The sequence below is a fragment of the Hyla sarda genome, unplaced genomic scaffold (assembly GCF_029499605.1).
Source record: "Hyla sarda isolate aHylSar1 unplaced genomic scaffold, aHylSar1.hap1 scaffold_1096, whole genome shotgun sequence".
Taxonomy (NCBI): domain Eukaryota; kingdom Metazoa; phylum Chordata; class Amphibia; order Anura; family Hylidae; genus Hyla; species Hyla sarda.
In genome coordinates this window covers 74,315-89,806 of record NW_026607716.1, presented here as the reverse complement: position 1 = coordinate 89,806, position 15,492 = coordinate 74,315, and the positions used below count along the sequence as shown (strand labels likewise).

At 55.2% G+C, this 15,492-nt stretch overlaps 1 protein-coding gene across 1 annotated transcript in view; it reads left to right on the top strand.

Moving 5' to 3' along the window:
• Positions 1-793: 793 nt before the first annotated feature.
• EPS8 (epidermal growth factor receptor pathway substrate 8) overlaps positions 794-15,492 on the top strand; it is a gene marked incomplete at its 3' end in the record, with an annotated part of 89,007 nt that continues 74,308 nt past the window's right edge. Inside the window, exons 1-2 of the mRNA XM_056551573.1 lie at positions 794-888; positions 11,059-11,115. The remainder of the gene's footprint in view (positions 889-11,058; positions 11,116-15,492) is intronic.

The following is a 15,492-nucleotide window of genomic DNA, read 5'->3' as shown; positions in this document are numbered from 1 at the left end:
TGATGCAGCCCCTCGTTGGTGGGGACCCCCCTGATGTAGACCCTCGTTGGTGGGGACCCCCCTGATGCAGCCCCTCGTTGGTGGGGACCCCCTGATGCAGCCCCTCGTTGGTGGGGACCCCCTGATGCAGCCCCTCGTTGGTGGAGACCCCCCTGATGTAGACCCTCGTTGGTGGGGACCCCCTGATGTAGACCCTCGTTGGTGGGGACCCCCCTGATGCAGCCCCTCGTTGGTGGGGACCCCCTGATGCAGCCCCTCGTTGGTGGGGACCCCCCTGATGCAGCCCCTCGTTGGTGGGGACCCCCTGATGTAGACCCTCGTTGGTGGGGACCCCCCTGATGCAGCCCCTCGTTGGTGGGGACCCCCTGATGCAGCCCCTGGTTGGTGGGGACCCCCTGATGCAGCCCCTCGTTGGTGGGGACCCCCCTGATGCAGCCCCTCGTTGGTGGGGACCCCCCTGATGCAGCCCCTCGTTGGTGGGCACCCCCCTGATGCAGCCCCTCGTTGGTGGGGACCCCCCTGATGCAGCCCCTCGTTGGTGGGGACCCCCTGATGCAGCCCCTCGTTGGTGGGGACCCCCTGATGCAGCCCCTCATTAGTGGGGACCCCCTGATGCAGCCCCTCGTTGGTGGGGACCCCCTGATGCAGCCCCTCTCTATGAAGCGGCTGTAGATTCCTATAAAGCTTCATGGGATGAGAGAGGACGCCATGTTGTGTGCAGGAGCTGAGGAGCGCTGCAGGCACGAATAGGTTAATGCAGCTCTGCTGTAGCTCCTCCCCCGGCTCTGCTGTAGCTCCTCCCCCGGCTCTGCTGTAGCTCCTCCCCCGGCTCTGCTCGTATTAATGATTAATCGCAGCTCTGAGGCAGGTGGCGGCCGCTGTGCGCAGGTGAGAGACCTTCTCTGCCATAATCCTGAGGGGCCCCTGACTGTATGTTACCTGACCGGGGGGGCCCCTGACTGTATGTCACCTGACCGGAGGGGCCCCTGACTGTATGTCACTTGACCGGAGGGGCCCTTGACTGTATTTTACCTGACCGGAGGGGCCCCTGACTGTATGTTACCTGATCGGAGGGGCCCCTGACTGTATGTCACCTGACCGGAGGGGCCCCTGACTGTATGTTACCCCACCGGGGGGGCCCCTGACTGTATGTCACCTGACCGGAGGGGCCCCTGACTGTATGTTACCTGACCGGAGGGGCCCCTGACTCTATGTCACCTGACCGGAGGGGCCCTGACTGTATGTCACCTGACCGGAGGGGCCCCTGACTGTATGTCACCTGACCGGGGGGGCCCCTGACTGTATGTTACCCCACCGGGGGGGCCCCTGACTGTATGTCACCTGACCGGAGGGGCCCCTGACTGTATGTTACCTGACCGGAGGGGCCCCTGACTGTATGTCACCTGACCGGAGGGGCCCTTGACTGTATGTCACCTGACCGGAGGGGCCCCTGACTGTATGTCACCTGACCGGAGGGGCCCTGACTGTATGTCACCTGACAGGGGGGGCCCCTGACTGTATGTCACCTGACCGGGGGGGCCCCTGACTGTATGTCACCCGACCGGAGGGGCCCCTGACTGTATGTCACCTGACCGGAGGGGCCCCTGACTGTATGTCACCTGACCGGAGGGGCCCCTGACTGTATGTTACCTGACCGGAGGGGCCCTGACTGTATGTTACCTGACCGGAGGGGCCCCCTGACTGTATGTCACCTGACCGGAGGGGCCCCTGACTGTATGTCACCTGACCGGAGGGGCCCCTGACTGTATGTCACTTGACCGGAGGGGCCCCTGACTGTATGTTACCTGACCGGAGGGGCCCCTGACTGTATGTTACCCCACCGGGGGGGCCCCTGACTGTATGTCACCTGACCGGAGGGGCCCCTGACTGTATGTCACCTGACCGGAGGGGCCCCTGACTGTATGTCACCTGACCGGGGGGGCCCCTGACTGTATGTTACCTGACCGGAGGGGCCCCTGACTGTATGTTACCTGACCGGGGGGGCCCCTGACTGTATGTCACCTGACCGGAGGGGCCCCTGACTGTATGTCACCTGACCGGAGGGGCCCCTGACTGTATGTCACCTGACCGGAGGGGCCCCTGACTGTATGTCACCCGACCGGGGGGCCCCCTGACTGTATGTTACCCCACCGGGGGGGGGCCCCTGACTGTATGTCACCTGACCGGGGGGCCCCTGACTGTATGTTACCCCACCGGAGGGGCCCCTGACTGTATGTCACCTGACCGGAGGGGCCCCTGACTGTATGTCACCTGACCGGAGGGGCCCCTGACTGTATGTCACCTGACCGGGGGGGCCCCTGACTGTATGTTACCTGACCGGAGGGGCCCCTGACTGTATGTCACCTGACCGGAGGGGCCCCTGACTGTATGTCACCTGACCGGGGGCCGGCCCCTGACTGTATGTCACCTGACCGGGGGGGGCCCCTGACTGTATGTCACCTGACCGGGGGGCCCCTGACTGTATGTTACCCCACCGGGGGGCCCCCTGACTGTATGTCACCTGACCGGGGGGGCCCCTGACTGTATGTCACCTGACCGGAGGGGCCCCTGACTGTATGTTACCTGACCGGGGGGCCCCTGACTGTATGTTACCCCACCGGGGGGCCCCCTGACTGTATGTCACCTGACCGGGGGGCCCCCTGACTGTATGTCACCTGACCGGGGGGCCCCTGACTGTATGTTACCCCACCGGGGGGCCCCCTGACTGTATGTCACCTGACCGGGGGGCCCCTGACTGTATGTCACCTGACCGGAGGGGCCCCTGACTGTATGTTACCTGACCGGGGGGCCCCTGACTGTATGTTACCCCACCGGGGGGCCCCCTGACTGTATGTCACCTGACCGGGGGGGCCCCTGACTGTATGTCACCTGACCGGAGGGGCCCCTGACTGTATGTTACCTGACCGGGGGGCCCCTGACTGTATGTTACCTGACCGGAGGGGCCCCTGACTGTATGTCACCTGACCGGAGGGGCCCCTGACTGTATGTTACCTGACCGGGGGGCCCCTGACTGTATGTTACCCCACCGGGGGGCCCCCTGACTGTATGTCACCTGACCGGGGGGCCCCCTGACTGTATGTCACCTGACCGGGGGGCCCCTGACTGTATGTCACCTGACCGGAGGGGCCCCTGACTGTATGTCACCTGACCGGAGGGGCCCCTGACTGTATGTTACCCCACCGGGGGGCCCCTGACTGTATGTCACCTGACCGGGGGGGCCCCTGACTGTATGTCACCTGACCGGAGGGGCCCCTGACTGTATGTCACCTGACCGGAGGGGCCCCTGACTGTATGTTACCTGACCGGGGGGCCCCTGACTGTATGTTACCTGACCGGAGGGGCCCCTGACTGTATGTCACCTGACCGGAGGGGCCCTGACTGTATGTCACCTGACCGGAGGGGCCCCTGACTGTATGTTACCTGACCAGGGGGCCCCTGACTGTATGTCACCTGACCGGGGGGGCCCCTGACTGTATGTCACCTGACCGGAGGGGCCCCTGACTGTATGTTACCTGACCGGGGGGCCCCTGACTGTATGTTACCTGACCGGAGGGGCCCCTGACTGTATGTCACCTGACCGGGGGGCCCCTGACTGTATGTTACCTGACCGGAGGGGCCCCTGACTGTATGTTACCTGACCGGAGGGGCCCCTGACTGTATGTTACCTGACCGAGGGGCCCCTGACTGTATGTTACCTGACCGGAGGGGCCCCTGACTGTATGTTACCTGACCGGAGGGGCCCCTGACTGTATGTCACCTGACCGGGGGGCCCCTGACTGTATGTCACCTGACCGGGGGGCCCCTGACTGTATGTCACCTGACCGGGGGGCCCCTGACTGTATGTCACCTGACCGGGGGGCCCCTGACTGTACTGATTATAGTATCATGGTGTCACATGGGTTTCAATTATTTATTATTATTATTAGTTTTTTTTTATTAGACTGTTGTCATATGTGTGCCCCCCCCCATCTGGAGGTGTGGCCTCTGTGTGTGTGCACCCCCCCCCATCTGGAGGTGTGGCCTCTGTGTGTGTGCGCCCCCCATCTGGAGGTGTGGCCTCTGTGTGTGTGCGCCCCCCATCTGGAGGTGTGGCCTCTGTGTGTTTGCGCCCCCCCATCTGGAGGTGTGGCCTCTGTGTGTTTGCGCCCCCCCATCTGGAGGTGTGGCCTCTGTGTGCCCCCCCATCTGGAGGTGTGGCCTCTGTGTGTGTGCACCCCCCCCCATCTGGAGGTGTGGCCTCTGTGTGTGTGCGCCCCCCATCTGGAGGTGTGGCCTCTGTGTGTTTGTGCGCCCCCCATCTGGAGGTGTGGCCTCTGTGTGTTTGCGCCCCCCCATCTGGAGGTGTGGCCTCTGTGTGTTTGCGCCCCCCCATCTGGAGGTGTGGCCTCTGTGTGCCCCCCCATCTGGAGGTGTGGCCTCTGTGTGTGCGCCCCCCCATCTGGAGGTGTGGCCTCTGTGTGTGTGCGCCCCCCCATCTGGAGGTGTGGCCTCTGTGTGTGTGCGCCCCCCCATCTGGAGGTGTGGCCTCTGTGTGTTTGCGCCCCCCCATCTGGAGGTGTGGCCTCTGTGTGCCCCCCCATCTGGAGGTGTGGCCTCTGTGTGTGCGCCCCCCCATCTGGAGGTGTGGCCTCTGTGTGTGTGCGCCCCCCCATCTGGAGGTGTGGCCTCTGTGTGTGTGTGCGCCCCCCCATCTGGAGGTGTGGCCTCTGTGTGTGTGTGCCCCCCCATCTGGAGGTGTGGCCTCTTTGTGCCCCCCCATCTGGAGGTGTGGCCTCTGTGTCCATCCCCGCCCCCCCCCCTGGTCTGGAGGTGTGGCCTCAGTGTGTGACCCCCCGTCTGGAGGTGTGGCCTCAGTGTTTGACCCCCCGTCTGGAGGTGTGGCCTCAGTGTGTGACCCCTGTCTGGAGGTGTGGCCTCAGTTTGTGTGCACCCCCCGTCTGGAGGTGTGGCCTCAGTTTGTGTGCACCCCCCGTCTGGAGGTGTGGCCTCAGTTTGTGTGCACCCCCCGTCTGGAGGTGTGGCCTCAGTGTGTGACCCCTGTCTGGAGGTGTGGCCTCAGTGTGTGACCCCTGTCTGGAGGTGTGGCCTCAGTGTGTGACCCCTGTCTGGAGGTGTGGCCTCAGTGTGTGACCCCTGTCTGGAGGTGTGGCCTCAGTGTGTGACCCCTGTCTGGAGGTGTGGCCTCAGTGTGTGACCCCTGTCTGGAGGTGTGGCCTCAGTGTGTGACCCCTGTCTGGAGGTGTGGCCTCAGTGTGTGACCCCTGTCTGGAGGTGTGGCCTCAGTGTGTGACCCCCTGTCTGGTGGTGTGGCCTCAGTGTGTGACCCCCTGTCTGGAGGTGTGGCCTCAGTGTGTGACCCCCTGTCTGGAGGTGTGGCCTCAGTGTGTGACCCCCTGTCTGGTGGTGTGGCCTCAGTGTGTGACCCCCTGTCTGGAGGTGTGGCCTCAGTGTGTGACCCCCTGTCTGGAGGTGTGGCCTCAGTGTGTGACCCCCCGTCTGGAGGTGTGGCCTCAGTTTGTGTGCACCCCCCGTCTGGAGGTGTGGCCTCAGTTTGTGTGCACCCCCGTCTGGAGGTGTGGCCTCAGTGTGTGCACCCCCGTCTGGAGGTGTGGCCTCAGTGTGTGCACCCCCGTCTGGAGGTGTGGCCTCAGTGTGTGACCCCCTGTCTGGAGGTGTGGCCTCAGTGTGTGACCCCCTGTCTGGAGGTGTGGCCTCAGTGTGTGACCCCCCGTCTGGAGGTGTGGCCTCAGTTTGTGTGCACCCCCCGTCTGGAGGTGTGGCCTCAGTTTGTGTGCACCCCCCCGTCTGGAGGTGTGGCCTCAGTGTGTGACCCCTGTCTGGAGGTGTGGCCTCAGTGTGTGACCCCTGTCTGGAGGTGTGGCCTCAGTGTGTAACCCCTGTCTGGAGGTGTGGCCTCAGTGTGTGACCCCCCATCTGGAGGTGTGGCCTCAGTGTGTGACCCCTGTCTGGAGGTGTGGCCTCAGTGTGTGACCCCCCGTCTGGAGGTGTGGCCTCAGTGTGTGACCCCCGTCTGGAGGTGTGGCCTCAGTGTGTGACCCCCGTCTGGAGGTGCGGCCTCAGTGTGTGACCCCCGTCTGGAGGTGTGGCCTCAGTGTGTGACCCCCGTCTGGAGGTGTGGCCTCAGTGTGTGACCCCCGTCTGGAGGTGTGGCCTCAGTGTGTGACCCCCGTCTGGAGGTGTGGCCTCAGTGTGTGTACACCCCCCGTCTGGAGGTGTGGCCTCAGTTTGTGTGCACCCCCCCGTCTGGAGGTGTGGCCTCAGTTTGTGTGCACCCCCGTCTGGAGGTGTGGCCTCAGTTTGTGTGCACCCCCCGTCTGGAGGTGTGGCCTCAGTGTGTGACCCCTGTCTGGAGGTGTGGCCTCAGTGTGTGACCCCTGTCTGGAGGTGTGGCCTCAGTGTGTGACCCCCGTCGGGAGGTGTGGCCTCAGTGTGTGATCCCTGTCTGGAGGTGTGGCCTCAGTGTGTGATCCCTGTCTGGAGGTGTGGCCTCAGTGTGTGATCCCTGTCTGGAGGTGTGGCCTCAGTTTGTGTGCACCCCCCGTCTGGAGGTGTGGCATCAGTGTGTGACCCCCTGTCTGGAGGTGTGGCCTCAGTGTGTGACCCCCTGTCTGGAGGTGTGGCCTCAGTGTGTGACCCCCTGTCTGGAGGTGTGGCCTCAGTGTGTGACCCCCTGTCTGGAGGTGTGGCCTCAGTGTGTGACCCCCCGTCTGGAGGTGTGGCCTCAGTTTGTGTGCACCCCCCGTCTGGAGGTGTGGCCTCAGTTTGTGTGCACCCCCCCGTCTGGAGGTGTGGCCTCAGTGTGTGACCCCTGTCTGGAGGTGTGGCCTCAGTGTGTGACCCCTGTCTGGAGGTGTGGCCTCAGTGTGTAACCCCTGTCTGGAGGTGTGGCCTCAGTGTGTGACCCCCCGTCTGGAGGTGTGGCCTCAGTGTGTGACCCCTGTCTGGAGGTGTGGCCTCAGTGTGTGACCCCCCGTCTGGAGGTGTGGCCTCAGTGTGTGACCCCCCGTCTGGAGGTGTGGCCTCAGTGTGTGACCCCCGTCTGGAGGTGTGGCCTCAGTGTGTGACCCCCTGTCTGGAGGTGTGGCCTCAGTGTGTGACCCCCTGTCTGGTGGTGTGGCCTCAGTGTGTGACCCCCTGTCTGGAGGTGTGGCCTCAGTGTGTGACCCCCTGTCTGGAGGTGTGGCCTCAGTGTGTGACCCCCCGTCTGGAGGTGTGGCCTCAGTTTGTGTGCACCCCCCGTCTGGAGGTGTGGCCTCAGTTTGTGTGCACCCCCGTCTGGAGGTGTGGCCTCAGTGTGTGCACCCCCGTCTGGAGGTGTGGCCTCAGTGTGTGCACCCCCGTCTGGAGGTGTGGCCTCAGTGTGTGACCCCCTGTCTGGAGGTGTGGCCTCAGTGTGTGACCCCCTGTCTGGAGGTGTGGCCTCAGTGTGTGACCCCCCGTCTGGAGGTGTGGCCTCAGTTTGTGTGCACCCCCCGTCTGGAGGTGTGGCCTCAGTTTGTGTGCACCCCCCCGTCTGGAGGTGTGGCCTCAGTGTGTGACCCCTGTCTGGAGGTGTGGCCTCAGTGTGTGACCCCTGTCTGGAGGTGTGGCCTCAGTGTGTAACCCCTGTCTGGAGGTGTGGCCTCAGTGTGTGACCCCCCGTCTGGAGGTGTGGCCTCAGTGTGTGACCCCTGTCTGGAGGTGTGGCCTCAGTGTGTGACCCCCCGTCTGGAGGTGTGGCCTCAGTGTGTGACCCCCGTCTGGAGGTGTGGCCTCAGTGTGTGACCCCCGTCTGGAGGTGTGGCCTCAGTGTGTGACCCCCGTCTGGAGGTGTGGCCTCAGTGTGTGACCCCCGTCTGGAGGTGTGGCCTCAGTGTGTGACCCCCGTCTGGAGGTGTGGCCTCAGTGTGTGACCCCCGTCTGGAGGTGTGGCCTCAGTGTGTGTACACCCCCCGTCTGGAGGTGTGGCCTCAGTTTGTGTGCACCCCCCCGTCTGGAGGTGTGGCCTCAGTTTGTGTGCACCCCCGTCTGGAGGTGTGGCCTCAGTTTGTGTGCACCCCCCGTCTGGAGGTGTGGCCTCAGTGTGTGACCCCTGTCTGGAGGTGTGGCCTCAGTGTGTGACCCCTGTCTGGAGGTGTGGCCTCAGTGTGTGACCCCCGTCGGGAGGTGTGGCCTCAGTGTGTGATCCCTGTCTGGAGGTGTGGCCTCAGTGTGTGATCCCTGTCTGGAGGTGTGGCCTCAGTGTGTGATCCCTGTCTGGAGGTGTGGCCTCAGTTTGTGTGCACCCCCCGTCTGGAGGTGTGGCATCAGTGTGTGACCCCCTGTCTGGAGGTGTGGCCTCAGTGTGTGACCCCCTGTCTGGAGGTGTGGCCTCAGTGTGTGACCCCCTGTCTGGAGGTGTGGCCTCAGTGTGTGACCCCCTGTCTGGAGGTGTGGCCTCAGTGTGTGACCCCCCGTCTGGAGGTGTGGCCTCAGTTTGTGTGCACCCCCCGTCTGGAGGTGTGGCCTCAGTTTGTGTGCACCCCCCCGTCTGGAGGTGTGGCCTCAGTGTGTGACCCCTGTCTGGAGGTGTGGCCTCAGTGTGTGACCCCTGTCTGGAGGTGTGGCCTCAGTGTGTAACCCCTGTCTGGAGGTGTGGCCTCAGTGTGTGACCCCCCGTCTGGAGGTGTGGCCTCAGTGTGTGACCCCTGTCTGGAGGTGTGGCCTCAGTGTGTGACCCCCCGTCTGGAGGTGTGGCCTCAGTGTGTGACCCCCCGTCTGGAGGTGTGGCCTCAGTGTGTGACCCCCGTCTGGAGGTGTGGCCTCAGTGTGTGACCCCCGTCTGGAGGTGTGGCCTCAGTGTGTGACCCCCGTCTGGAGGTGTGGCCTCAGTGTGTGACCCCCGTCTGGAGGTGTGGCCTCAGTGTGTGACCCCCGTCTGGAGGTGTGGCCTCAGTTTGTGTGCACCCCCCGTCTGGAGGTGTGGCCTCAGTGTGTGACCCCTGTCTGGAGGTGTGGCCTCAGTGTGTGACCCCTGTCTGGAGGTGTGGCCTCAGTGTGTGACCCCCGTCGGGAGGTGTGGCCTCAGTGTGTGATCCCTGTCTGGAGGTGTGGCCTCAGTGTGTGATCCCTGTCTGGAGGTGTGGCCTCAGTGTGTGACCCCCTGTCTGGAGGTGTGGCCTCAGTGTGTGACCCCCTGTCTGGAGGTGTGGCCTCAGTGTGTGACCCCCTGTCTGGAGGTGTGGCCTCAGTGTGTGACCCCCTGTCTGGAGGTGTGGCCTCAGTGTGTGACCCCCTGTCTGGAGGTGTGGCCTCAGTGTGTGACCCCCTGTCTGGAGGTGTGGCCTCAGTGTGTGACCCCCTGTCTGGAGGTGTGGCCTCAGTGTGTGACCCCCTGTCTGGAGGTGTGGCCTCAGTGTGTGACCCCCTGTCTGGAGGTGTGGCCTCAGTGTGTGACCCCCTGTCTGGAGGTGTGGCCTCAGTGTGTGACCCCCTGTCTGGAGGTGTGGCCTCAGTGTGTGACCCCCTGTCTGGAGGTGTGGCCTCAGTGTGTGACCCCCTGTCTGGAGGTGTGGCCTCAGTGTGTGACCCCTGTCTGGAGGTGTGGCCTCAGTGTGTGACCCCTGTCTGGAGGTGTGGCCTCAGTGTGTGACCCCTGTCTGGAGGTGTGTGACCCCTGTCTGGAGGTGTGGCCTCAGTGTGTGACCCCTGTCTGGTGGTGTGGCCTCAGTGTGTGACCCCCTGTCTGGAGGTGTGGCCTCAGTGTGTGACCCCCTGTCTGGAGGTGTGGCCTCAGTGTGTGACCCCCGTCGGGAGGTGTGGCCTCAGTGTGTGACCCCCGTCTGGAGGTGTGGCCTGAGTGTGTGACCCCCGTCTGGAGGTGTGGCCTCAGTGTGTGACCCCTGTCTGGAGGTGTGGCCTCAGTGTGTGATCCCTGTCTGGAGGTGTGGCCTCAGTGTGTGACCCCCTGTCTGGAGGTGTGGCCTCAGTGTGTGACCCCCTGTCTGGAGGTGTGGCCTCAGTGTGTGACCCCCTGTCTGGAGGTGTGGCCTCAGTGTGTGACCCCCTGTCTGGAGGTGTGGCCTCAGTGTGTGACCCCCTGTCTGGAGGTGTGGCCTCAGTGTGTGACCCCCTGTCTGGAGGTGTGGCCTCAGTGTGTGACCCCCTGTCTGGAGGTGTGGCCTCAGTGTGTGACCCCCTGTCTGGAGGTGTGGCCTCAGTGTGTGACCCCCTGTCTGGAGGTGTGGCCTCAGTGTGTGACCCCCTGTCTGGAGGTGTGGCCTCAGTGTGTGACCCCCTGTCTGGAGGTGTGGCCTCAGTGTGTGACCCCTGTCTGGAGGTGTGGCCTCAGTGTGTGACCCCTGTCTGGAGGTGTGGCCTCAGTGTGTGACCCCTGTCTGGAGGTGTGTGACCCCTGTCTGGAGGTGTGGCCTCAGTGTGTGACCCCTGTCTGGTGGTGTGGCCTCAGTGTGTGACCCCCTGTCTGGAGGTGTGGCCTCAGTGTGTGACCCCCTGTCTGGAGGTGTGGCCTCAGTGTGTGACCCCCGTCGGGAGGTGTGGCCTCAGTGTGTGACCCCCGTCTGGAGGTGTGGCCTGAGTGTGTGACCCCCGTCTGGAGGTGTGGCCTCAGTGTGTGACCCCTGTCTGGAGGTGTGGCCTCAGTGTGTGACCCCTGTCTGGAGGTGTGGCCTCAGTGTGTGACCCCTGTCTGGAGGTGTGGCCTCAGTGTGTGACCCCTGTCTGGAGGTGTGGCCTCAGTGTGTGACCCCTGTCTGGAGGTGTGTGACCCCTGTCTGGAGGTGTGGCCTCAGTGTGTGACCCCTGTCTGGAGGTGTGGCCTCAGTGTGTGACCCCTGTCTGGAGGTGTGGCCTCAGTGTGTGACCCCTGTCTGGAGGTGTGGCCTCAGTGTGTGACCCCTTGTCTGGAGGTGTGGCCTCAGTGTGCCCGTGTAGAATGTGTTTTATGTGCGGGCGGTGCCCGGCTCTTACGCAGGCGGGGGCCATAAATTCCTGTGTTTCACCTTCTCCCTTTGTGACATTTTCTTTTATCTTTCGCAGTCATTACCGGACGGACAAGGTTTGGTCTTCACCGCGACTCCTCTGCCGCTCTCACCGGTGAGTGTTTCTATGGGGGTCCTGCTCCACCTGTGAATCCTGATAGGACGCGGCTCTGATGATGTTATATAATGTATGTGCCCCCCCCCTGTGATACCAGACAAATTGTGGATCACATGTCCCTGGAGCCCCCATAGTCCCCACCTGAAGAAGTAAAAATGGCCCCAGGAGACCCCAAATGTATCTACTAGACACAGAAAACAACACAAATGTATCTACTACACAGAAAACAACACAAATGTATCTACTACACACAGAAAACACAAATGTATCTACTACACACAGAAAACACAAATGTATCTACTACACACAGAAAACACAAATGTATCTACTAGACACAGAAAACAACACAAATGTATCTACTACACACAGAAAACAACACAAATGTATCTACTACACACAGAAAACAACACAAATGTATCTACTACACACAGAAAACACAAATGTATCTACTAGACACAGAAAACAACACAAATGTATCTACTACACACAGAAAACAACACAAATGTATCTACTACACAGAAAACAACACAAATGTATCTACTACACACAGAAAACACAAATGTATCTACTACACACAGAAAACACAAATGTATCTACTACACAGAAAACACAAATGTATCTACTACACACAGAAAACACAAATGTATCTACTACACACAGAAAACACAAATGTATCTACTACACACAGAAAACACAAATGTATCTACTACACACAGAACACACAAATGTATCTACTACACACAGAAAACACAAATGTATCTACTACACAGAACACACAAATGTATCTACTACACAGAACACACAAATGTATCTACTACACACAGAAAACAACACAAATGTATCTACTACACACAGAAAACAACACAAATGTATCTACTACACAGAAAACAACACAAATGTATCTACTACACAGAAAACACAAATGTATCTACTACACACAGAAAACACAAATGTATCTACTACACACAGAAAACACAAATGTATCTACTACACACAGAACACACAAATGTATCTACTACACACAGAAAACACAAATGTATCTACTACACACAGAAAACACAAATGTATCTACTACACAGAAAACACAAATGTATCTACTACACACAGAAAACACAAATGTATCTACTACACAGAAAACACAAATGTATCTACTACACACAGAAAACACAAATGTATCTACTACACACAGAACACACAAATGTATCTACTACACACAGAAAACACAAATGTATCTACTACACAGAAAACACAAATGTATCTACTACACACAGAAAACAACACAAATGTATCTACTACACACAGAAAACAACACAAATGTATCTACTACACACAGAACACACAAATGTATCTACTACACACAGAAAACACAAATGTATCTACTACACACAGAAAACACAAATATATATACTACACACAGAACACACATGTATCTACTACACACAGAAAACACAAATGTATCTACTAGACACAGAAAACAACACAAATGTATCTACTACACACAGAAAACACAAATGTATCTACTAGACACAGAAAACAACACAAATGTATCTACTACACAGAACACAAATGTATCTACTACACAGAACACAAATGTATCTACTACACAGAAAACACAAATGTATCTACTACACAGAACACACAAATGTATCTACTACACACAGAACACAACACAAATGTATCTACTACACACAGAAAACACAAATGTATCTACTACACACAGAAAACAACACAAATGTATCTACTACACACAGAAAACACAAATGTATCTACTACACACAGAAAACAACACAAATGTATCTACTACACACAGAAAACACAAATGTATCTACTACACACAGAAAACAACACAAATGTATCTACTACACAGAAAACAACACAAATGTATCTACTACACACAGAAAAAAACACAAATGTATCTACTACACAGAACACAAATGTATCTACTACACAGAAAACAACACAAATGTATCTACTACACAGAAAACACAAATGTATCTACTACACACAGAAAACACAAATGTATCTACTACACACAGAACACACAAATGTATCTACTACACACAGAAAACACAAATGTATCTACTACACACAGAAAACACAAATGTATCTACTACACACAGAACACACAAATGTATCTACTACACACAGAAAACACAAATGTATCTACTACACACAGAAAACACAAATGTATCTACTACACAGAAAACACAAATGTATCTACTACACACAGAAAACACAAATGTATCTACTACACAGAAAACACAAATGTATCTACTACACACAGAACACACAAATGTATCTACTACACAGAAAACACAAATGTATCTACTACACACAGAACACACAAATGTATCTACTACACACAGAACACACAAATGTATCTACTACACAGAAAACACAAATGTATCTACTACACACAGAAAACACAAATGTATCTACTACACAGAAAACACAAATGTATCTACTACACACAGAAAACACAAATGTATCTACTACACACAGAAAACACAAATGTATCTACTACACAGAACACACAAATGTATCTACTACACACAGAAAACACAAATGTATCTACTACACACAGAAAACACAAATGTATCTACTACACAGAAAACACAAATGTATCTACTACACACAGAAAACACAAATGTATCTACTACACAGAAAACACAAATGTATCTACTACACACAGAAAACACAAATGTATCTACTACACACAGAAAACACAAATGTATCTACTACACAGAAAACACAAATGTATCTACTACACACAGAAAACACAAATGTATCTACTACACAGAAAACACAAATGTATCTACTACACACAGAAAACACAAATGTATCTACTACACAGAAAACACAAATGTATCTACTACACACAGAACACACAAATGTATCTACTACACAGAAAACACAAATGTATCTACTACACACAGAACACAACACAAATGTATCTACTACACACAGAAAACACAAATGTATCTACTACACACAGAAAACACAAATGTATCTACTACACACAGAAAACACAAATGTATCTACTACACAGAAAACAACACAAATGTATCTACTACACAGAAAACACAAATGTATCTACTACACACAGAAAACACAAATGTATCTACTACACAGAAAACACAAATGTATCTACTACACAGAAAACACAAATGTATCTACTACACACAGAACACAACACAAATGTATCTACTACACACAGAAAACACAAATGTATCTACTACACACAGAAAACACAAATGTATCTACTACACACAGAAAACACAAATGTATCTACTACACACAGAAAACACAAATGTATCTACTACACAGAAAACAACACAAATGTATCTACTACACAGAAAACACAAATGTATCTACTACACACAGAAAACACAAATGTATCTACTACACAGAACACACAAATGTATCTACTACACACAGAACACACAAATGTATCTACTACACACAGAAAACACAAATGTATCTACTACACACAGAAAACACAAATGTATCTACTACACAGAAAACACAAATGTATCTACTACACACAGAAAACACAAATGTATCTACTACACACAGAAAACACAAATGTATCTACTACACACAGAAAACACAAATGTATCTACTACACACAGAAAACACAAATGTATCTACTACACACAGAAAACACAAATGTATCTACTACACACAGAAAACACAAATGTATCTACTACACAGAAAACACAAATGTATCTACTACACAGAAAACACAAATGTATCTACTACACAGAAAACACAAATGTATCTACTACACAGAACACACAAATGTATCTACTACACACAGAAAACACAAATGTATCTACTACACAGAAAACACAAATGTATCTACTACACAGAAAACACAAATGTATCTACTACACACAGAAAACACAAATGTATCTACTACACACAGAAAACACAAATGTATCTACTACACACAGAAAACACAAATGTATCTACTACACACAGAAAACACAAATGTATCTACTACACACAGAAAACACAAATGTATCTACTACACACAGAAAACACAAATGTATCTACTACACAGAAAACACAAATGTATCTACTACACACAGAAAACACAAATGTATCTACTACACACAGAAAACACAAATGTATCTACTACACACAGAAAACACAAATGTATCTACTACACACAGAAAACACAAATGTATCTACTACACACAGAACACAAATGTATCTACTACACACAGAAAACACAAATGTATCTACTACACACAGAAAACACAAATGTATCTACTACACACAGAAAACACAAATGTATCTACTACACACAGAAAACACAAATGTATCTACTACACACAGAACACACAAATGTATCTACTACACAGAAAA